This window comes from Lissotriton vulgaris, chromosome 6 (assembly GCF_964263255.1).
Source record: "Lissotriton vulgaris chromosome 6, aLisVul1.2, whole genome shotgun sequence".
Lineage (NCBI taxonomy): Eukaryota > Metazoa > Chordata > Amphibia > Caudata > Salamandridae > Lissotriton > Lissotriton vulgaris.
In genome coordinates, this window is record NC_141694.1 from 1,881,005,859 (window position 1) to 1,881,031,334 (window position 25,476).

The following is a 25,476-nucleotide window of genomic DNA, read 5'->3' on the forward strand; positions in this document are numbered from 1 at the left end:
GCGGCGGATGCTGTTCAACAGGGCCAGGATCGGGCAGGCGAGGGCTCCTCTGCTGGCCCCAGTAAGTTTTCATTTTAGACTAGTACCTATTTTTCCTAGCGTTCCTCATTTGGCTTTTTTCAAAATTGTCTTTGCTCTTCTTGTAGACTGTATCTAAATTCTTATCCTGCCTCTACTATGACTCCGTGTGGTATTACTAGATTATTCTTATTAGTCTGTCTGTGTAGCTAACTAAGATTGCACGGTTGGCGAAACTCCCATGATTCTAGTCAGCAATAGCTCTATCAACTTAGTGCAGTCCTCTGGGATTGTCCATAATGTCTTTTGAAGTGTTCTATCTGGACTCATGCTTGCAAAAATTGCAAAACCTTTCGCTCAGTCACTCTAGTCTGGACTCTGGACCAAAATACACAGATTGTATTTAAGTTTAAAAGCTTTATTAAAAGTAAACACATTTATTAAAATGAAGTCATAATAAAACTAAACGTTTAACTGATAATGGAAAAGTGGTTAGTGCTGACGATTAATTGAAGACATTTCTTGTGGTCGAGCCGAGCTCTCACCTGGTTTCAACTTGATCTTGTTGTTAGAAGTCCATCTTCTGTCTGTGTGGAGAAAAATGGTGCGTGTTAAAAAAACAGCCTTCATCAGTTGTGCCAAAAAGTGCAGCAAGACAACCTTCCCTGGAAAAAGGGACATTTTTTTTAACTTTAACGTAGACAGTCACAAATTACATTGTTTTCACATGTCTTCATTCCTAGACCAAAGACTAGTGAGTGCTTTATTCTAACATTCTTAAATGTACTTTGTAGGTGGAACATCTGGTGGCGGGGCCAGTGTGGAGGTGGTGGTGCTCGACACGGAGGCGGAGGGCGATTCTTCAGGGGAGGAGGCGGCGGCTGTGAGAGTTGAGACGGTGGTGGTGGCGGCCAGAGGTAAGCTCTTATATATTCCTTACTTATTGAGATTGAAGACTAGCTGGGAAGGCAAGAATATGAGATGCATGGCTGGGTGAATGATGAAGCAATGATGGGTGGAAGGACAACAGCCTGGGTGGGTGACACAGAAACTGTATGTGTCCATATACCTGGATCATGCTACTATCTGACTCTTAGATAGCATATGTGTATCTAGAGCAGGGGTACTCATAGTACGGCCCGCGGGCCGGTGGTGGCCCGGCAAGCCTTCCTTGGCGGTGCGCAGACCTTGCAGACAATCACTGCTCCCCCGGCCCCCACAGAGCAGAGGCTTTTTTGTATTTCACCTGTTACCGCCCCTGCATCTCCACTCTGACAATCACTGCTCCCCTGGCCCCCACAGAGCAGAGTGGAGATGCAAGGCCACAAAGAGGTGAAATAGAACAAAGCCTCTGTGGGGCCAGGCAAGCAGTGATTGTCAGGGTGGAGAAGCAGGGGCGCTACAACAAACAAAGCCTCAATAATATGTTAATGGTATTTTAAAGACCTGTTAAGTACTTTGGTGTTGTTGTCTGTGTGTGCGCGTTGAGGAAGCGGTCTCAACCCGGGCTGAAGGCTGACACAGATAGACACACACACAGTGAGATGACAGAGGGGGAGGTAGAGGGAGGGCAGGAGGGAGAGAGAGATGGAGAGGGAGGGCAGGAGGGAGAGCAGGAGGGAGAGAGATGTATGTAAATGCTGGGTCTGGTGGCTCAGTGGGTGAGGGCATCTGCTGCAGGGACCTGTGTGCAACCTCATGGTCACAAGTTATCGTTTTGCTTTAGCCCCGCACCCTCTGACTCCGCCCCCACCAGTGTGGCCCTCGGCCCCAAACTACACTGTAAATGTAGCCCCTGAGAGAAAGTTTGTGAGTACCCATGATCTAGAGAGAGTAGATGGTCAGTGGATGAACTAAGTGTAACTTTGAAGAGCATGTAACACTGCACCCGCACGTCCGTTCCAGTGTAGGAAAGGCAAGGAAAAGAACTTTTAATTTTGTCCAAATACTACCATCAATAGTAGCAGTAGTTTGTATTGCAAGCACTGCATAGATCCGGTTATTACGGTGGCCACTCCCTACCTCTCTTAATAAGTTTAGTAGTACTCAGTCATTCATGTGTGGATGTATCACTGGTCACTCAATAAAAAGCAAAGCACCTAAAGTCATCCCATATATAAGCAAAAACATCCCATGTGAAGTGATAGATAATCAGATTATTTATCTTCTTCAATTTTCCATTTCTAGTACTCAATTCCACTGTAGGGTGAAAGTTAAATTAATTAAGCAGTAGCCCTTGAGTTGTAACAGAGTATTCTCAGTGCCACCCGTAATAGAAAAGTAAGAGCTTCACCACCTGCATGTACTGGACGGGTACAGTAACGCAACGCAAGTCTAGGTCACTCCTCCTGGCGTGCGTCTCTTTTTCTCGGGTGCAAGTTTACTGCGCTGGCATTATGCCGGCTTGCAGAAGATAACGTACCAATTTTCCAAAACAAGAGACAAGAAGAAGAATAAGACTGGTGTACTTTCATAGTCGACTCCAATGGAAGTCCATAGTGCTCGTAGAATTTGTTCCTTAAACTCCCACTAATGTTAGAGCAAGGATGAAGAAGTGTGAGGTTAGATAGATACTGGCCTCAATAGTTATGTAATGCGTTTGCAAGTTGCTAGTTGTAGTGCAACACAAATTTCTGCTGAATGATTGAGTTAATCTTAAGGAGCATTGGTTACAGACTATGTCTTTCTTTCTTCATATAGGTTCTCCTTCCAAACGAACAAGGAGGAAGGAGCTGGCTAGAGCGGCCCGGCAACGGAGGATCGATGCCACTGTGGCCGAATATCGGCGGCTGGTGGCCCTGGAGGACGAAGAAAGTGTGCAGTCGACCACAACAACTACGTCGTCTGCATCGGCCTCCGTTCCCCCACGGGCTGCCAGTGCCACCCAGCACAGTGGTCCACCCAGACTGAGCCGGGCTGCCAAAGCCAAACGCCACCGCCGAGTAGCAAGGACAACAGCTACAGCTTCCTCTCACAGCCGTTGCACCTACAAGGCATTGAAGGCACGCCTGCGCCGCAGTACCCTGATGGTGTCCCGCCTCCAGCAGGAGCTCCACCACTTTTCCAACCAGTTGGAGGGGCTCCGCGTAGAGCACGCCTTGCTCCGCCAGGAGCATGATGCCCTGGCCCAAAAAGTTGACAGCATCCGCCCATAGTGTCCCTTGCTTTTTTTTAGAGACTTTTGGGGGGTGGGAATTGGGAGTTGGGTTTTTGGGGACTTTTGAAGGACAATCGTTGGGGTTAGGGAGGGTCTTGCGGGAGATTATTTTGTTAGGGATATAAATATACTTTTTCAAACTTTATCTGAGCATACCCGTTTCTTACTGCTTGCCTGGTGGGTGGGGGTTTAACGTTGACTTTGTTTTCCTGAAAGTTTAGTTCCATTTTCTTCCTTTAAGTGTAAATGCCCAAATGTTTTCAACACTAAGTGCCTCTCACAGACGAAGTGAATCCAAGAGTCCTAGGACTTTAGTAGTACTACCTTCAGTCTCTCGTCTCTCGTACTAATACTCCATTATATACCCCCAAACCACCAAACGCTTATCTTACCTGTAATTTGTGTTTGAAAGTAGGGCTAGACCCAGGGCTGGCTCCACGGGAAACAGCGAATATGGTTGGCAATCTTGGTCGGATAAAATTTCCTCATAGCGGTGGTACTAGTGGTGTGACACAGTGGCAGTTGCATGCCTATGAAAAAAAAGAAAATGAAATCTGGTTTGTCCTCCTGAGCAATTCAACGGTACAACTGAGAATATAGCAGGTGACAGAAGTACAGTAGAACAGTGCCACATTGTAGCCTAACAAATGGTAAAGTATAACTACTAATTCGGTTGAAGTTCTTTCACATTAGCAATGGTTCTTTGTCAAGCAGAGTAAGAATATATCCTCGGATTTCTTCACCAGCCTGTTGCTATCACCTTATCCTCCCCAGCAAGTGTGTGGATTTATTGCTGTCATTTAGTCACACATCAATCAAAACCACACAGCCCGGGGGAAGAGGGTTAGGGTTTGAAAAATGGATGGGTACGGGGGTTTTTGGGAAAGGTTTTGGGAGACAAGAAAAAATAGCACAGCATAGACAAACAATTGTGAACATAAACAAATCTTTGGGTACAAACCTATCCATCAATCTTTGAAAGTGCATGCACTACTGCATACATGTCAGTGAAAAGTAAGTAGTACATTCGACAACTGTGGAAGAAAGAATGCGACAGTACAGGGCCTGTGTGGAATTATTGATAACGATATTCAACATTAGGTCTCTGTACTTAGCCAGATACCCGAGAGCCTTGCTGGTCACTATAAATCCATTCACAACAACACTCAGTGGGGTTGGTCTGGAAGGTATAGTAGATAGAAAAGGAGAAATTGCTTTTTTTCTAGGTGTCCCCTCACTCACCAGGGTTGCCCCTTGGTGACATGCTTCATCATTGGGGCCATCCCAGTCCTCTACGGCCTGGGGCGTGCTGCGACTTGCGAATTACGTAGGAGCACTTACAAATGACTATGTGTGGTGCAGATGTGATAGTGGAGTGGACTAAGTGATGTGTTAAGGGATCAATTTAGAAGCAGAGAGAGATCCAAGAAATGCAGTCACAGTCAGAGAAAAAGGCAAGGGATACTGTATCTATGTGGTTGTAGTGGTCCTGTTGGAAGTGGTAAGTAAGTTGCCTGCAGAAAAAAAATCCTCCTTTTAGCGGCACTCCTCCATTGCAGCCGACGCTTCGTCCATCGCTGTTGGTCACCAGAAGACACCCTGTAAAAAAAAGCACAGCATAGACAAACAATGGAACATAAACAATTCTTTGGGTACAAACCTATCCATCAATCTTTGAAAGTGCATGCACTACTGCATGCATGTCAGTGAAAAGTAAGTAGTACATTCGACAACTGTGGAAGAAAGAATGCGACAGTACAGGGCCTGTGTGGAATTATTGATAACGATATTCAACATAAGGTCTCTGTACTTAGCCAGATACCCGAGAGCCTTGCTGGTCACTATAAATCCATTCACAACAACACTCAGTGGGGTTGGTCTGGAAGGTATAGTAGATAGAAAAGGAGAAATTGCTTGTTTTCTAGGTGTCCCCTCACTCACCAGGGTTGCCCCTTGGTGACATGCTTCATCATTGGGGCCATCCCAGTCCTCTACGGCCTGGGGCGTGCTGTGACTTGCGAATTACGTAGGAGCACTTACAAATGACTATGTGTGGTGCAGATGTGATAGTGGAGTGGACTAAGTGATGTGTTAAGGGATCAATCTAGAAGCAGAGAGAGATCCAAGAAATGCAGTCACAGTCAGAGAAAAAGGCAAGGGATACTGTATCTATGTGGTTGTAGTGGTCCTGTTGGAAGTGGTAAGTAAGTTGCCTGCAGAAAAAAAATCCTACTTTTAGCGGCACTCCTCCATTGCAGCCGACGCTTCGTCCATCGATGTTGGTCACCAGAAGACACCCGGTAAAAAAAAGCACAGCATAGACAAACAATGGAACATAAACAATTCTTTGGGTACAAACCTATCCATCAATCTTTGAAAGTGCATGCACTACTGCATGCATGTCAGTGAAAAGTAAGTAGTACATTCGACAACTGTGGAAGAAAGAATGCGACAGTACAGGGCCTGTGTGGAATTATTGATAACGATATTCAACATAAGGTCTCTGTACTTAGCCAGATACCCGAGAGCCTTGCTGGTCACTATAAATCCATTCACAACAACACTCAGTGGGGTTGGTCTGGAAGGTATAGTAGATAGAAAAGGAGAAATTGCTTGTTTTCTAGGTGTCCCCTCACTCACCAGGGTTGCCCCTTGGTGACATGCTTCATCATTGGGGCCATCCCAGTCCTCTACGGCCTGGGGCGTGCTGCGACTTGCGAATTACGTAGGAGCACTTACAAATGACTATGTGTGGTGCAGATGTGATAGTGGAGTGGACTAAGTGATGTGTTAAGGGATCAATTTAGAAGCAGAGAGAGATCCAAGAAATGCAGTCACAGTCAGAGAAAAAGGCAAGGGATACTGTATCTATGTGGTTGTAGTGGTCCTGTTGGAAGTGGTAAGTAAGTTGCCTGCAGAAAAAAAATCCTCCTATTAGCGGCACTCCTCCATTGCAGCCGACGCTTCGTCCATCGATGTTGGTCACCAGAAGACACCCTGTCCACTGCCTGCCTGATGCTGAATTGTGGCTCGCTACTGTGAAGCCTGACTCCATCCTTTTTTCCCCATTGCAGAGACTGAAACCCGGCCTGTAATTATTCAACGAAAAACAGGAAGTTATATAATATTACAACACCACTGATAAATAAATATGAGGTATGTAGGCTGTGGAGTGCAAAAAGTCACAATTTGATTTTCCTAGTAGACAGTACAATATTTTTGAAAGTGCGTACTCTGAGTCACCTTTTGAAGGATAAATAAGTATGGGCAAATTAATGTAGCGGATCTTGCCCCTCAAGCTAGGTGTACAGTAAACTGTGTTTTAGAACAAAATTAGATCTTCCTAGCAGTGCTCCCACCCAGACCCTTACTAAAGCCAGTCGCAAAAATGTAGAAGACCCCCAATCAAATCTCAAAAAACGAGGCCTAGCAGAAAACTGGTGACAAAACTTACTTTGAAAGTAAAAGTAGGCCGAAGTACCCCCTTCCTAATTACCCCTTACCCACCGTGGATTGCATTCAAACCACTTGCAAGCAACCAAGCAAAAGTAGCCATAGCCAGCATCGCTCCAAGACTCGAAATCCCCCCCACTCAAACACATGCAATAGAAATACTGCTAACCCTAACGAACCCTAAGTTAAGAATAGTGGCAAAGGCTTTCTTTAACTATGCCAAATCCCCCCTTTCCCACCATGGATTTTCTTCAAATGACTTAGTTGCAACCAAAATTACACATTCTCACGAGTGCTCTAAGACCCCAGAACTCAGTTGTAAAAATCTAGAACACCCCGAAACACATGCAATCCTGCTGCTAGGGCTAACCCTAACGAACCCTAAGTTACAAAAAGTGCCAAAAGGCTTTTCCGCGAGGATTTTGTCCCAACCACTTCTACCCGGTATTAGACCTTCCCAGGAATGCCCCAAGACACGCCAACCCACCGCCAAGAAGCATAACACCCCCAAACAGGCCAAAAGCAAAATCTCATACTTGCAATATTTCTGGGCCTTCGGTCCAAACGCACTGCGTAGCTAGGCCATAAGTCGGGGTTGCCACGACGGATTTCCTGAAAAGCAAATGCAATCAAGATTAGAGTGTCCCAGCAGTGCTCCCAGACCACGAAAGTCAAACACAAACACCAGGAAGCCCCCCAAACAGGCCCCCGAAAACGGTAAATTGAGCAAAATGTCAGAAATAGCCAAAAGAAAATCGGCCTGGATTTTGTCCCAACCACTTCTACCCGGTATTAGACCTTCCCAGGAATGCCCCAAGACACGCCAACCCACCCGCCAAGAAGCATAACACCCCCAAACAGGCCAAAAGCATAATCTCATACTTGCAGTATTTCTCGGCCTTCGGTCCAAACGCGCTGCAAAGCTTGGCCATAAGTCGGGGTTGCCACGACGGATTTCCTGAAAAGCAAATGCAATCAAGATTAGAGTGTCCCAGCAGTGCTCCCAGACCACGAAAGTCACCCACAAACACCAGGAAGCCCCCCAAACAGGCCCCCGAAAACGCTAAATTGAGCAAAATGTCAGAAATAGCCAAAAAAAAATCGGCCTGGATTTTGTCCCAACCACTTCTACCCGGTATTAGACCTTCCCAGGAATGCCCCAAGACACGCCAACCCACCCGCCAAGAAGCATAACACCCCCAAACAGGCCAAAAGCAAAATCTCATACTTGCAATATTTCTGGGCCTTCGGTCCAAACGCGCTGCGTAGCTAGGCCATAAGTCGGGGTTGGCACGACGGATTTCCTGAAAAGCTAATGCAATCAAGATTAGAGTGTCCCAGCAGTGCTCCCAGACCACGAAACTCACCCACAAACAGACGGAACCCCCCCTAAGAGCACCTCAAAGGCAAGCAAGTCATCAAAAACACAAAAAAATTTCCGCCTGGGATTTCGTCCAAAACACTTTTATCCGGTATTAGAGCTTCCCAGCAATGGCCCCAGAGCCGTCAACCCAGGAGAAAACGAGTAGAAGACCCCCAAACAGCCAAAGAGCAAAAGTACAAAAATGGGGACTTAGTCAATATTTCACAAATTTCCCAAATCACTCCGCACGCGCTCTGCAGCTAGGCCGTAAGTCCCCTCTGCCACCATGGATTTGCTTCAAACCTCTTGCAAAGTAAAGTATATATAGCCAGCAGTGCTCCCAGACCACGAAACTCACCCACAAACACCAGGAAGCCCCCCAAACAGGCCCCCGAAAACGCTACATAGAGCAAAATGTCAGAAATAGCCAAAAACAAAATCGGCCTGGATTTTGTCCCAACCACTTCTACCCGGTATTAGACCTTCCCAGGAATGCCCCAAGACCCGGCAACCCACCCGCCAAGAAGCATAACACCCCCAAACAGGCCAAAAGCAAAATCTCATACTTGCAATATTTCTGGGCCTTCGGTCCAAACGCACTGCGTAGCTAGGCCATAAGTCGGGGTTGCCACGACGGATTTCCTGAAAAGCAAATGCAATCAAGATTAGAGTGTCCCAGAAGTGCTCCCAGACCACGAAACTCACCCACAAACACCAGGAAGCCCCCCAAACAGGCCCCCGAAAACGCTACATAGAGCAAAATGTCAGAAATAGCCCCAAAAAAAATCGGCCTGGATTTTGTCCCAACCACTTCTACCCGGTATTAGACCTTCCCAGGAATGCCCCAAGACCCGGCAACCCACCCGCCAAGAAGCATAACACCCCCAAACAGGCCAAAAGCAAAATCTCATACTTGCAATATTTCTGGGCCTTCGGTCCAAACGCACTGCGTAGCTAGGCCATAAGTCGGGGTTGCCACGACGGATTTCCTGAAAAGCAAATGCAATCAAGATTAGAGTGTCCCAGCAGTGCTCCCAGACCACGAAACTCACCCACAAACAGACGGAACCCCCCCTAAGAGCACCTCAAAGGCAAGCAAGTCATCAAAAACACAAAAAATTTTCCGCCTCGGATTTGGTCCAAACCACTTTTAGTGCTTCCCAGCAATGGCCCCAGACCCGTCAACTCACCTGCAGAGAGGTAGAACAACACCCCCACAAGTGCTGAGTCTTTCTTCATTGGGCGTAAACCAGCCCTCTGCTTTGATGGAAATAGGAGTCTGGAGGAGGAGGATAGAGGAGCATGTTCTTCTGAACTTCTGAACCTGAGGAATGCAGACTGCGGCACCTTCAAATCAATTAGCAAACAAGTGAAGACAGTTCTGCTGATGGGCTTGTTTTTGTGATTATCTGATTAAAGTTTGAATTATATTAACTGTGCACAACAAAGAAAGACAGACACACAGGAATAAAAGTGAATAAGGATGAAAAAGAAAGTTATTGATTCGTTGTCTCATTTTCAGGGCTCGGTATCACAGTCCAGGAATAAGAATAAGGCTTCGTCATCATACTCTGCGAATTCAGGCAGGGTGAGCTCAGTGTCACCTGACAGAGTAGAAATTCCCTCATCTATGTTGCTGGCCACCTCCTCTTCATCCGGCACGCTCTCTCGTACTCTGAAATCTGGTGGTATGAGGTGCTGATTCATCTTGATCATTGTTAACCTCTCCACATTTTTGGGCGAGAGGCGGCTCCGTTTAGGAGTTACAATCCCACCAGCCGCACTGAAAACCCGTTCAGAAGACACGCTTGCGAGTGGGCAAGACAAGTAGTTTAAAGCCAGGTTGGTGAGCTGTGGCCACAATTCTTTTTTCCCATGCCAATACGCCAATGGGTCAGAATTAACATAGACCTCTGTTGAGTCATTCAGATAGTCCTTCACCATCGACTCAAGGTCCTCATCCAAGGTTCCTCCACTTTGCTTAGCTCTTGCTGTGCCTCTGACCTTTTGAGAACCAAACCCACGCAGAGCTAGCCAATCCTCTTCAGCCTCCAATGTTTCTGTTGTCTTTCGTGCAGATGATCCGGTTGCCGGTGTCTTTAACGGCTGAGAGGTCACTTGTGCCACAGCCACAGGTGCAGAAGTGGATTGTTTTGACTGGGGATGGCCTGCTGATGTACTGCCATTTCCTTCAATTTCCAGCCGTTCTGTTTCAAACTTCTTGGCTGACAAGGCTAGCCAACGTTTGTACTTTGGAACATGTTCATCATCAAAAGGAAAGAATGCTTGGCCTGCCAGCGCCTTTTTGTAGCGTGGATCCAGAATAGTAGCACAAATGTAATGCTGTTCTGAGTGGATCTTTTTAAAACGTTCATTACCTTGTAGGAGCTCTAATAATTGCTCAGCCAGAAGCAAAGAGTCTTGGTTTTTGTCATCTTTTCCAAACACAGAACACACCTCCTTCAGTTGGTCCTCCAGCATGTACAACAATGGGATAGCTTTTCCCAAATTAGAGTCCTCCTTGCTGACTGCACGCGTGAAGAACTCAAAAGGACGAAGCATGCGTGTCAGGCTTTCAACTATGTTCCATTGCGGCCCACCCATCCTCAGCTCCTCTGTACCCTCTTTAAGGAAATATTGATCGAGTTCCGTATACTGCTCATACAGACGCTCAAGCATGTAGAAGGTTGAGTTCCAACGTGTTACCACCTCCTGGATGAGTGCTTTCACTGGCATTTTACGTTGATATAGCAGGCTCCTCAGCTGCTTCCGGGCCTTAAAAGAATGGCTGAAATGCTTGCACATTTTTCGGCAGGTGTCCAATACACTGTACGCTGCACTGCCTTTATTACCCAAGAATTTTTGGACAACCAGGTTTATACAGTGCGCCAAACACGGCACTCTGAAATAGTAACCGTCCCTCATGGCCTTAACTATATTGGCGCCATTGTCCGTGGAAACATAACCAACCTTGCGTTTTAGTGGGGACAGCCAGTTAAGGACCTTTGTGTTAAAGACATCCAAAATGTTTTCTGCTGTGTGACGTTTCTCCAAACCAAACATGGCTAGTGTTGCATGTTTCCGAGCACCTTTAAAAACAATGTTCGTGTCAACACCTGCGTTTAGCTTTGCTTTAGCCCCTGAAAAAGAGACCCAGTGTGCAGTGATGCACATGTAATCAGCGCCTGCGCCACTGGTCCACATGTCTGTTGTCAGATGTATAGTGTGAACAGCACTCTTCTGCAAAGCTGCCCCAATCACCTTCAGAACATCTTCATGTAGTGCTGGAACCGCAACTCGGGCAAAATAGAACCGGCTAGGAACCTTCCATTTAGGGCAGAGCGCTGTCACTAATTCTAGAAAACCAACCCCTTCTACAAAAGAAAAAGGGAGAAGGTCCAGAGCTAGCATTTTAGCCAGCTTAGTGTTATACAGACGGGTCATTGGGTGGTTGCGTTCATATTGCGCTTCTGTAAACAACATCTTTTTAATGTTGCCCTGGACCAAGGATTTACGGGATGATGATGATCTCTTCGACCCAGTTACGCTCGCTGATGAACTTTTCCGCATTGATGTCTCACTCTCTCCCACACTCTTAGTGTGGCTCCCATGGGGTGTGCTGCTTACAGGGGAACTGGGTGTAAGTGAAGTGTTTGAATCGTCTTCTACCTCCGCGTCATCATCAGATGAAAAATCAACGTTTTCATTGCGTGCAATTCGGGCTTCCTTGATCGCGTGTAGGTGCGCAAACCATTGGACATCGTGCGTTCTCCTAAGATGACCTCTCTGGCCTCCGGTACCATAGTTGGAACCCAACTTACCACGACTAACTCGAAGCTTACAAATGCTACAAATGGCTACGTTTTCCTTTTTTGGGCAAACACTAAAGAAGTCCCAAACTGGAGACTTGAAATGTCTTGGGCGGCCGGAGGAGGTGGCGATACTGGTGGTGGTGGTCCTGCTGCTAATGCCAGATGAAGTGGAGGATGTGGATTGCCGAACTTCAGTACGTTTTGCACTTTCACCACCACAAATTGAGGTCGAGGTGGGTACCTTCTTGCGAGGAAGAAATATGGAAGCGGTAGGTTTTGGTGTACTACTTAACTCCAAATCTAATGATTCCATTTCCATTGCCTCCTCGTCGACATCATCATCACGCTCAGCAGCTTCTCGGGATAGGGTCAAAATGTCTCTTTGCTGCATGCCCGGTGGGGCTGCAGTGACCATTGTGATGACTGGCTCGTCGTCATCGTGAGAGGCTTCATCACCAGCAGTATCTGTCACTTCTTGTTGAGCCTCATCACACTCCATAGGTTTGAGTTTTTGGACGACCTTCCTTTTACGCTTAGGTACCGGTGTCAGATCATGGTGTGCCTCACTGTCAGACCGCAGTTGTGGTTCCCAAGACAGATCACTTGCATCAGAACGAGGTGGGCTTGAAGAAGATGTAGACACCCCCCTTGATCTTTTCCTTGCTAGGGATGTGGAAGACAATGAATGATCATCAGGAGGAGTGGCTTCCAATGATACATCGGCTTCATTGTCGATTTCCTGATGTGCCCCTACTTCGGGAGGAACAACTATTGTGGGCACTTGTGAACCTCCATGCACCTTTGCTTGCGCATCTCCTTTTGCTGCCTCTCCTTCCACATGTACTTGGGCGTGTACTTGCACATGGTGTTGTTGTTGCGGCTGTGGTTGTTCAACACTTGTCAGATGAGTTACAACAACCTGTGTTGATTCAGGGACATTGCTGCTACTTTCTTGCGATGAGCCAGCATCACTGGTCGATGGTGATTGGAGAAGTACACTGACTGCCTCTGAAGCACTCAAGGGCTTTGACTTAAGTTGGCGTGGTGGTGGAGGCACTGAACCCAATGGAGCAGGGGTGCTGCTCCCAGCTTGGTCCCCAGCAGATCCTGCTGCTGCAGGCGTACTTTTTTTTTTCTCCCAAAAAACGTGGCGGGTGGCACACCAGCCTCCTTGGTAACTTGCTTCTTCTGCTCCTTACTAGCAACTTTCTTGCTAGAGGAGCTACGGAGACCTTTCTTTGGGGCCATCTTCTTCAGAGCAGGTCAGACAGCAGGCCGCAGTTGCACGAATTGTAGAGTTGTCTGAGGCCAGACGTGACGTCGCGTGACGTTATGCTGCACACACACACCGCTGCAGGACTTCTTCCTGGCACTGGTGGTTCTCTTGAGTCTTGTGCACCTAAAAAAAATGGAAGACAGAGGAACATCAGTTCAGTTATACAGCACAAAAAAATCGAAAAACACTGCAAAATCAGCACAATCACAATCCATCCATGCCCTCCATAATGTTTAAATTCAAGACAACCCACAGAAAGACTAGGCCCATGCAAGACTCACTACCCCTGGGCATAAATAAAGGTTGAAAAGTAGGCAAAATGGTTGGAGGCCTAACAACAAAGCCTGCATTTAAAATGGCCACTTGCCTGCCAGCACATGGCCAGTGCCTGTAGCTGCACTGAAAATGGCCACCAGCCACATGGCCTGTCCCTCCCCATGAACACCCCCAAAAATCGAAAAACACTGCAAAATCAGCACAATCCCATTCCATCCATGCCCTCCATGATGTTTAAGTTCAAGACACCCCACAGAAAGACTAGGCCCATGCACCACTCACTACCCCTGGTCAAGGCCCCAACAACAGGTCAAAAATCGAAAAACACAGAAAAATCAGCACAATCCCATTCCATCCATGCCCTCCACGATGTTTAAGTTCAAGACAGCCCACAGAAAGACTAGGCCCATGCTAGACTCAAATACCCCTGGTGAAAAGGCCACAAGTACAGGCCCAAAAACGAAAATCACTGAAAAATCTGCACAATCCCATTCCATCCATGGCCTCCATGATGTTTAAATTCAAGACAACCCACAGAAAGACTAGGCCCATGCAAGACTCACTACCCCTGGGCATGAATAAAGGTTGAAAAGTAGGCAAAATGGTTGGAGGCCTAACAACAAAGCCTGCATTCAAAATGGCCACTTGCCTGCCAGCACATGGCCAGTGCCTGTAGCTGCACTCAAAATGGCCACCAGCCACATGGCATGTCCCTCCCCATGAACACCCCCAAAAATCGAAAAACACTGAAAAATCTGCACAATCCCATTCCATCCATGGCCTCCATGATGTTTAAATTCAAGACAACCCACAGAAAGACTAGGCCCATGCAAGACTCACTACCCCTGGGCATAAATAAAGGTTGAAAAGTAGGCAAAATGGTTGGAGGCCTAACAACAAAGCCTGCATTCAAAATGGCCACTTGCCTCCTAGCACATGGCCAGGGCCTGCCTGTACCAGCACTCAAAATGGCCCCCACCCACATGGCCTGTCCCCATGAACACCCCCAAAAATCGAAAAACACTGCAAAATCAGCACAATCCCATTCCATCCATGCCCTCCATGATGTTTAAATTCAAGACACCCCACAGAAAGACTAGGCCCATGCACCACTCACTACCCCTGGTCAAGGCCCCAACAACAGGTCAAAAATCGAAAAACACAGAAAAATCAGCACAATCCCATTCCATCCATGCCCTCCACGATGTTTAAGTTCAAGACAGCCCACAGAAAGACTAGGCCCATGCTAGACTCAAATACCCCTGGTGAAAAGGCCACAAGTACAGGCCCAAAAAACGAAAATCACTGAAAAATCTGCACAATCCCATTCCATCCATGGCCTCCATGATGTTTAAATTCAAGACAACCCACAGAAAGACTAGGCCCATGCAAGACTCACTACCCCTGGGCATAAATAAAGGTTGAAAAGTAGGCAAAATGGTTGGAGGCCTAACAACAAAGCCTGCATTCAAAATGGCCACTTGCCTGCCAGCACATGGCCAGTGCCTGTAGCTGCACTCAAAATGGCCACCAGCCACATGGCATGTCCCTCCCCATGAACACCCCCAAAAATCGAAAAACACTGCAAAATCAGCACAATCCCATTCCATCCATGGCCTCCATGATGTTTAAATTCAAGACAACCCACAGAAAGACTAGGCCCATGCAAGACTCACTACCCCTGGGCATAAATAAAGGTTGAAAAGTAGGCAAAATGGTTGGAGGCCTAACAACAAAGCCTGCATTCAAAATGGCCACTTGCCTCCTAGCACATGGCCAGGGCCTGCCTGTACCAGCACTCAAAATGGCCCCCACCCACATGTAGCAAAAAAGAGCCCAATATCTGGGTTCAGGGACCTGTCTCGTGTGGTGGCTAACTTCCAGATACTATCTTAAGTGTAGCCCAACAAGAAAGAAAAAATGTCTTTCTTATAGTCCCCTCACTCACCGGAGTCACCCCAACAACAGGTCAAAAATCGAAAAACACAGAAAAATCAGCACAATCCCATTCCATCCATGCCCTCCATGATGTTTAAGTTCAAGACAGCCCACAGAAAGACTAGGCCCATGCACCACTCACTACCCCTGGTCAAGGCCCCAACAACAGGTCAAAAATCGAAAAACACAGAAAAATCAGCACAATCCCAATTCATCCATGGCCTCCATGATGTTTAAGTTCAAGACAACCCACAGAAAGACTCAGTCCACCCACCACTGAGTACCCCTGGGCAAAAGGCCCCAAAACAGCCCAAAAATCGAAAATTCCAAAATTTTAATTGCAGCAACTGTAATGCCCCAAACAAACTTACTTGTAAAATTTCTAATCCAACAGTGATCCAAAGAAAGTCAAAAAGGCCTCAAATCCAAATATCCAGCAGCATCCACAAAAAGTAATCCTTCCAGCTCCAGACCCAAATGAAAAGTGACCAGGAGATGGACAAAGCACTGGGAGGAGCCTGCTGAACAGGAACAGGAAGTTGAAGACTGTGGGGCACTTCCTTCCTCCCACCCCCCTGCCCCCCTCCCCAAAATGGACTCCTGGCTAAAAAAGTGCAGGCAAATGTCAAACTAAGGAGTTATTCAGATAAAAATCATCATTTCTAGAAGGTTTATGCTGCTTGCTGGTGGATTTCTTGTGCAGAATTGCAAATTTATATTTTCGCTCGCCGCATCTCAAATCTCGCAATTGCGAAGTACCGCGAGACGTGATCTCGCCGTACTCGCGTTGACAAACTATCGCTGGCAAGCCGCAATGACGTAATCGCGCTCGCCAATTCCCGCGGGATCACACAGCAAGATCCAAAATGGCGCAGCACTCGCAAACTATCGAAAAAAACAACTCGGCAAACGATGATAAACGCCGCGCGCCGCAAAAATTGTATCACCAACGCCGCGCGCCGCCATAAAAATCCGCTGCGTGCGAATTTGCGGATTTTGCGGGAAATTCGCAAATCTCGCGGATTGCGAATTTCCCAAAAATCCGCAAAATCCGCGAGCGTAACGGATTTTCCGCCCATGCTTACTTGGTAGTCTGGTCTGCCCTGTTCCCATGATGCACTGGGCCAGGGACAGACTAATTTGCATGTAGCCAGGTTCTGAGCTGGGATGGTGCAGCGAGCTAAAAAACGGTGATGGATCAAGCCCTGATATTTGGACTGGGTAAGAGTGGTCTGCTTAATTCAGACACTCTGTTCATCACCACCCCCTTTTCTGAATCGTTTTTGGCCACTATAGGTGTGGCAGGGTATACTCAGACATGAGTCCCTTGCTCACTGCACCATCAGGATTCAAGCAAGCCGGGCCGACGACAGCTGAAATGCCAGAAACCTGTCCCCGGAAGCTTGTCTCCTTTCTGGTGAAGAATTGGTTTGGTAGTTTAGTCTGCCCTGTTCCCATGATGCACTGGGCCAGGGACAGACTGATTTGCATATAGCCAGGTTCTGAGCTGGGATGGTGCAGTGAGCTAAATAACAGTGATGGATCAAGCCCTGATCTTTGGACTGGGTAAGAGTGGTCTGCTTAATTCAGACACTCTGTTCATCACCACCCCCTTTTCTGAATCGTTTTTGGCCACTATAGGTGTGGCAGGGTATAGTCAGACATGAGTCCCTTGCTCACTGCACCGTCAGGATTCCAGCAAGCCGGGCCGACGACGGCTGAAATGCCAGAAACCGGTCCCAGGAAGCTTGTCTCCTTTCTGGTGAAGAATTGGCTTGGTTATTTAGTCTGCCCTGTTCCCATGATGCACTGGGCCAGGGACAGACTAATTTTCATGTAGCCAGGTTCTGAGCTGGGATGGTGCAGCGAGCTAAAAAACGGTGATGGATCAAGCCCTGATCTTTGGACTGGGTAAGAGTGGCCTGCTTAATTTAGACACTCTGTTCATCACCACCCTTGTTGTTAAATATTTTGTCCACCATAAGCGTGGAAGGGTATACTCAGATGTGAGTCCCTTGCTCATTGCACCATCAGGATTCAAGCAAGCCGGGCCGACGACGGCTGAAATGCCAGAAACCGGTCCCCGGAAGCTTGTTTCCTTCCCAGCATAAGAATTGGCTTGGTAGTCTGGTCTGCCCTGTTCCCATGATGCACTGGGCCAGGGACAGACTAATTTGCATGTAGCCAGGTTCTGAGCTGGGATGGTGCAGCGATCTAAAAAACGGTGATGGATCAAGCCCTGATCTTTGGACTGGGTAAGAGTGGTCTGCTTAATTCAGACACTCTGTTCATCACCACCCCTTGTTGTTAAATATTTTGTCCACCATAAGCGTGGAAGGGTATACTCAGATGTGAGTCCCTTGCTCATTGCACCATCGGGATTCAAGCAAGCCGGGCCGACGACGTCTGAAATGCCAGAAACCGGTCCCCGGAAGCTTGTCTCCTTTCTGGTGAAGAATTGGCTTGGTAGTTTAGTCTGCCCTGTTCCCATGATGCACTGGGCCAGGGACAGACTGATTTGCATATAGCCAGGTTCTGAGCTGGGATGGTGCAGTGAGCTAAATAACGGTGATGGATCAAGCCCTGATCTTTGGACTGGGTAAGAGTGGTCTGCTTAATTCAGACACTCTGTTCATCACCACCCCTTGTTGTTAAATATTTTGTCCACCATAAGCGTGGAAGGGTATACTCAGATGTGAGTCCCTTGCTCATTGCACCATCAGGATTCAAGCAAGCCAGGCCGACGACGGCTGAAATGCCAGAAACCGGTCCCCGGAAGCTTGTTTCCTTCCCAGCATAAGAATTGGCTTTGTAGTCTGGTCTGCCCTGTTCCCATGATGCACTGGGCCAGGGACAGACTAATTTGCATGTATCCAGGTTCTGAGCTGGGATGGTGCAGCGAGCTAAAAAACGGTGATGGATCAAGCCCTGATCTTTGGACTGGGTAAGAGTGGTCTGCTTAATTCAGACACTCTGTTCATCACCACCCCTTGTTGTTAAATATTGTGTCCACCATAAGCGTGGAAGCGTATACTCAGATGTGAGTCCCTTGCTCATTGCACCATCAGGATTCAAGCAAGCCGGGCCGACGACGGCTGAAATGCCAGAAACCGGTCCCCGGAAGCTTGTTTCCTTCTCAGCATAAGAATTGGCTTGGTAGTCTGGTCTGCCCTGTTCCCATGATGCACTGGGCCAGGGACAGACTAATTTGCATGTAGCCAGGTTCTGAGCTGGGATGGTGCAGCGGTGATGGATCAAGCCCTGATCTTTGGACTGGGTAAGAGTGGTCTGCTTAATTCAGACACTCTGTTCATCACCACCCCTTGTTGTTAAATATTTTGTCCACCGTAAGCGTGGAAGGGTATACTCAGATGTGAGTCCCTTGCTGTCAGATATGATCAAGCACTCTTACCTGAGTTGAACACCAACCTTACCTGTAAGGTGCTTGATCGGTTTTGCAGAGACGCTATGGACCAATCCCCCAAAACCCTACCTTTCAGCCTGTGATCCTTGTACATACACTAGGATGATGGGTAGCAGTCAGGGAGAGAGGCCGGATCTGACGCTACTTGTTTTCTAGTAGTCGACCTGAAAATATACAAGTATGTTTTTTAAGTAAGCGTTCTTGTTTATCCCTAACCTCCAATTCTAATTCTCTCACACTTTCTTTGCCTTTTGGAAGCAGTCTCCTACCTGCGAGCTACTTGTTAAGTCTTCGCGTCCTGTATGTCGTCGTCGTGATGTGTTAGGGGTTGAGGTCTTTCTGTCGAAGGTGGTTAACTTGTCTGCCTCCAGACTTGATTACAAGATTCTAAGAAGAGAAACAACACCTATTTGCACTTTTCTTAAACCTTTTTCCTTTCTTTGCAAACAACCTTAAGTTAGTCTTACTCACTTCTTTTTCCCTGTTTTGTAGGTCTAGACGCGACTTCTCCGTGAAGGTTTTATAGTTTTATTCACTATTACACCTGTTTGCTATTCCTGCTGAAACTTCTAAAATTCTGTGAGAAAAGTATGTTCTATATGTTCTATACATCAATTTTAACATACATGACCTTCATTCAAAACATTATAATATCTCATGTTCTGGCTAGGCTGTGACTCGGTATACCAAAGATTAATCTAGACAATATCCATAAATAATGATTAGCAAAAGTCCAAAAATGTCTCAAGAATGCTAGCGTTGGGCGCCTTGACGAGAAAAGTACTTAGCTCTTCTTTCCGGGCTGTCCGATGATTTACAGAGGATGGCTGGCTCAGTTCAAGACCTTCAGCAAAGTTCGTGAGCTCTCCGATGCTGCTGCTGACTCCACGATGCTCCGAAGACCAAGCGCCTTCTGGAACTCTGGGTGTGGCATTTATAGTCCAGCCACACCCCGGGACGTTGAGGAACGGCTGCGTGCCACGCCCAGAGCCGCCGAACACTCCGAGAGCGGAGCAATGAATCAGACTTCATCGCGCACCAAAAGGATGCGTGTCGTTTTTTAAAAGCGCGTCTTTTTTCCTTTTAGCTGCAAACACTGAATACTGTTAACTGCATCTTAGCAAATCAAATACAAATCACAAAAACGTTTAAGAACCTCTACTTAAAACATGACAGTGGATCTTTACTAGTGAAATACAAGTGTACAAATCTAAATAAAGCTTACATGAACCAGTTCTCTTTATATGCTAATCCCTTTTTACCCTTCTAGGTACAAGGAGTGCTGGTAGCACGGGACAGGGGTGGGTTTCCTTGAAGGGTGTTCCAAGCTTGTAATAAGCTTGGGAAGACGATATCATGACACTTGCTCATTGCACCATCAGGATTCAAGCAAGCCGGGCCGACAACGGCTGAAATGCCAGAAACCGGTCCCCGGAAGCTTGTTTCCTTCCCTGCATAAGAATTGGCTTTGTAGTCTGGTCTGCCCTGTACCCATGATGCACTGGGCCAGGGACAGACTAATTTGCATGTAGCCAGGTTCTGAGCTGGGATGGTGCAGCGAGCTAAAAAATGGTGATGGATCAAGCCCTGATCTTTGGACTGGTTAAGAGTGGTCTGCTTAATTCAGACACCCTGTTCATCACCACCCCTTGTTGTTAAATATTTTGTCCACCGTAAGCGTGGAAGGGTATACTCAGATGTGAGTCCCTTGCTCATTGCACCATCAGGATTCAAGCAAGCCGGGCCGACAACGGCTGAAATGCCAGAAACCGGTCCCCGGAAGCTTGTTTCCTTCCCAGCATAAGAATTGGCTTGGTAGTCTGGTCTGCCCTGTTCCCATGATGCACTGGGCCAGGGACAGACTAATTTGCATGTAGCCAGGTTCTGAGCTGGGATGGTGCAGCGAGCTAAAAAACGGTGATGGATCAAGCCCTGATCTTTGGACTGGGTAAGAGTGGTCTGATTAATTCAGACACTCTGTTCATCACCACCCCCTTTTCTGAATCGTTTTTGGCCACTATAGGTGTGGCAGGGTATACTCAGACATGAGTCCCTTGCTCACTGCACCATCAGGATTCAAGCAAGCCGGGCCGACGACGGCTGAAATGCCAGAAACCGGTCCCCGGAAGCTTGTCTCCTTTCTGGTGAAGAATTGGTTTAGTAGTTTAGTCTGCCCTGTTCCCATGATGCACTGGGCCAGGGACAGACTGATTTGCATATAGCCAGGTTCTGAGCTGGGATGGTGCAGTGAGCTAAATAACAGTGATGGATCAAGCCCTGATCTTTGGACTGGGTAAGAGTGGTCTGCTTAATTCAGACACTCTGTTCATCACCACCCCCTTTTCTGAATCGTTTTTGGCCACTATAGGTGTGGCAGGGTATACTCAGACATGAGTTCCTTGCTCACTGCACCATCAGGATTCAAGCAAGCCGGGCCGACGACGGCTGAAATGCCAGAAACCGGTCCCCGGAAGCTTGTCTCCTTTCTGGTGAAGAATTGGCTTGGTAGTTTAGTCTGCCCTGTTCCCATGATGCACTGGGCCAGGGACAGACTGATTTGCATATAGCCAGGTTCTGAGCTGGGATGGTGCAGTGAGCTAAATAACGGTGATGGATCAAGCCCTGATCTTTGGACTGGGTAAGAGTGGTCTGCTTAATTCAGACACTCTGTTCATCACCACCCCCTTTTCTGAATCGTTTTTGGCCACTATAGGTGTGGCAGGGTATAGTCAGACATTAGTCCCTTGCTCACTGCACCGTCAGGATTCCAGCAAGCCGGGCCGACGACGGCTGAAATGCCAGAAACCGGTCCCAGGAAGCTTGTCTCCTTTCTGGTGAAGAATTGGCTTGGTTATTTAGTCTGACCTGTTCCCATGATGCACTGGGCCAGGGACAGACTAATTTGCATGTAGCCAGGTTCTGAGCTGGGATGGTGCAGCGATCTAAAAAACGGTGATGGATCAAGCCCTGATCTTTGGACGGGGTAAGAGTGGTCTGCTTAATTCAGACACTCTGTTCATCACCACCCCTTGTTGTTAAATATTTTGTCCACCATAAGCATGGAAGGGTATACTCAGATGTGAGTCCCTTGCTCATTGCACCATCAAGATTTAAGCAAGCCGGGCCGACGACGTCTGAAATGCCAGAAACCGGTCCCCGGAAGCTTGTCTCCTTTCTGGTGAAGAATTGGCTTGGTAGTTTAGTCTGCCCTGTTCCCATGATGCACTGGGCCAGGGACAGACTGATTTGCATATAGCCAGGTTCTGAGCTGGGATGGTGCAGTGAGCTAAATAACGGTGATGGATCAAGCCCTGATCTTTGGACTGGGTAAGAGAGGTCTGCTTAATTCAGACACTCTGTTCATCACCACCCCTTGTTGTTAAATATTTTGTCCACCATAAGCGTGGAAGGGTATACTCAGATGTGAGTCCCTTGCTCATTGCACCATCAGGATTCAAGCAAGCCAGGCCGACGACGGCTGAAATGCCAGAAACCGGTCCCCGGAAGCTTGTTTCCTTCCCAGCATAAGAATTGGCTTTGTAGTCTGGTCTGCCCTGTTCCCATGATGCACTGGGCCAGGGACAGACTAATTTGCATGTATCCAGGTTCTGAGCTGGGATGGTGCAGCGAGCTAAAAAACGGTGATGGATCAAGCCCTGATCTTTGGTCTGGGTAAGAGTGGTCTGCTTAATTCAGACACTCTGTCCATCACCACCCCTTGTTGTTAAATATTGTGTCCACCATAAGCGTGGAAGGGTATACTCAGATGTGAGTCCCTTGCTCATTGCACCATCAGGATTCAAGCAAGCCGGGCCGACGACGGCTGAAATGCCAGAAACCGGTCCCCGGAAGCTTGTTTCCTTCTCAGCATAAGAATTGGCTTGGTAGTCTGGTCTGCCCTGTTCCCATGATGCACTGGGCCAGGGACAGACTAATTTGCATGTAGCCAGGTTCTGAGCTGGGATGGTGCAGCGAGCTAAAAAACGGTGATGGATCAAGCCCTGATCTTTGGACTGGGTAAGAGTGGTCTGCTTAATTCAGACACTCTGTTCATCACCACCCCTTGTTGTTAAATATTTTGTCCACCGTAAGCGTGGAAGGGTATACTCAGATGTGAGTCCCTTGCTCATTGCACCATCAGGATTCAAGCAAGCCGGGCCGACAACGGCTGAAATGCCAGAAACCGGTCCCCGGAAGCTTGTTTCCTTCCCTGCATAGGAATTGGCTTTGTAGTCTGGTCTGCCATGTACCCATGATGCACTGGGCCAGGGACAGACTAATTTGCATGTAGCCAGGTTCTGAGCTGGGATGGTGCAGCGAGCTAAAAAACGGTGATGGATCAAGCCCTGATCTTTGGACTGGTTAAGAGTGGTCTGCTTAATTCAGACACTCTGTTCATCACCACCCCCTTTTCTGAATCGTTTTTGGCCACTATAGGTGTGGCAGGGTATACTCAGACATGAGTCCCTTGTTCACTGAACCATCAGGATTCAAGCAAGCCGGGCCGACGACGGCTGAAATGCCAGAAACCGGTCCCCGGAAGCTTGTCTCCTTTCTGGTGAAGAATTGGCTTGGTAGTTTAGTCTGCTCTGTTCCCATGATGCACTGGGCCAGGGACAGACTGATTTGCATATAGCCAGGTTCTGAGCTGGGATGGTGCAGTGAGCTAAATAACGGTGATGGATCAAGCCCTGATCTTTGGACTGGGTAAGAGTGGTCTGCTTAATTCAGACACTCTGTTCATCACCACCCCTTGTTGTTAAATATTTTGTCCACCATAAGCGTGGAAGGGTATACTCAGATGTGAGTCCCTTGCTCATTGCACCATCAGGATTCAAGCATGCCGGGCCGACAACGGCTGAAATGCCCGAAACCGGTCCCCGGAAGCTTGTTTCCTTCCCAGCATAAGAATTGGCTTGGTAGTCTGGTCTGCCCTGTTCCCATGATGCACTGGGCCAGGGACGGACTAATTTGCATGTAGCCAGGTTCTGAGCTGGGATGGTGCAGCGAGCTAAAAAAAGTGATGGATCAAGCCCTGATCTTTGGACTGGGTAAGAGTGGTCTGCTTAATTCAGACACTCTGTTCATCACCACCCCTTGTTGTTAAATATTTTGTCCACCATAAGCGTAGAAGGGTATACTCAGATGTGAGTCCCTTGCTCATTGCACCATCAGGATTCAAGCAAGCCGGGCCGACGACGGCTGAAATGCCAGAAACCGGTCCCCGGAAGCTTGTTTCCTTCTCAGCATAAGAATTGGCTTGGTAGTCTGGTCTGCCCTGTTCCCATGATGCACTGGGCCAGGGACCGACTAATTTGCATGTAGCCAGGGTCTGAGTTGGGATGGTGCAGCGAGCTAAAAAACGGTGATGGATCAAGCCCTGATCTTTGGACTGGGTAAGAGTGGTCTGCTTAATTCAGACACCCTGTTCATCACCACCCCTTGTTGTTAAATATTTTGTCCACCATAAGCGTGGAAGAGTATACTCAGATGTGAGTCCCTTGCTCATTGCACCATCAGGATTCAAGCAAGCCGGGCCGACAACGGCTGAAATGCCAGAAACCGGTCCCCGGAAGCTTGTTTCCTTCCCAGCATAAGAATTGGCTTGGTAGTCTGGTCTGCCCTGTTCCCATGATGCACTGGGCCAGGGACAGACTGATTTGCATATAGCCAGGTTCTGAGCTGGGATGGTGCAGTGAGCTAAATAACAGTGATGGATCAAGCCCTGATCTTTGGACTGGGTAAGAGTGGTCTGCTTAATTCAGACACTCTGTTCATCACCACCCCCTTTTCTGAATCGTTTTTGGCCACTATAAGTGTGGCAGGGTATACTCAGACATGAGTCCCTTGCTCACTGCACCATCAGGATTCAAGCAAGCCGGGCCGACGATGGCTGAAATGCCAGAAACCGGTCCCCGGAAGCTTGTCTCCTTTCTGGTGAAGAATTGGCTTGGTTATTTAGTCTGCCCTGTTCCCATGATGCACTGGGCCAGGGACAGACTAATTTGCATGTAGCCAGGTTCTGAGCTGGGATGGTGCAGCGAGCTAAAAAACGGTGATGGATCAAGCCCTGATCTTTGGACTGGGTAAGAGTGGCCTGCTTAATTTAGACACTCTGTTCATCACCACCCTTGTTGTTAAATATTTTGTCCACCATAAGCGTGGAAGGGTATACTCAGATGTGAGTCCCTTGCTCATTGCACCATCAGGATTCAAGCAAGCCGGGCCGACGATAGCTGAAATGCAAGAAACCGGTCCCCGGAAGCTTGTTTCCTTCCCAGCATAAGAATTGGCTTGGTAGTCTGGTCTGCCCTGTTCCCATGATGCACTGGGCCAGGGACAGACTAATTTGCATGTAGCCAGGTTCTGAGCTGGGATGGTGCAACGATCTAAAAAACGGTGATGGATCAAGCCCTGATCTTTGGACTGGGTAAGAGTGGTCTGCTTAATTCAGACACTCTGTTCATCACCACCCCTTGTTGTTAAATATTTTGTCCACCATAAGCGTGGAAGGGTATACTCAGATGTGAGTCCCTTGCTCATTGCACCATCAGGATTCAAGCAAGCCGGGCCGACGACGGCTGAAATGCCAGAAACCGGTCCCCGGAAGCTTGTTTCCTTCCCAGCATAAGAATTGGCTTGGTAGTCTGGTCTGCCCTGTTCCCATGATGCACTGGGCCAGGGACCGACTAATTTGCATGTAGCCAGGGTCTGAGTTGGGATGGTGCAGCGAGCTAAAAAACGGTGATGGATCAAGCC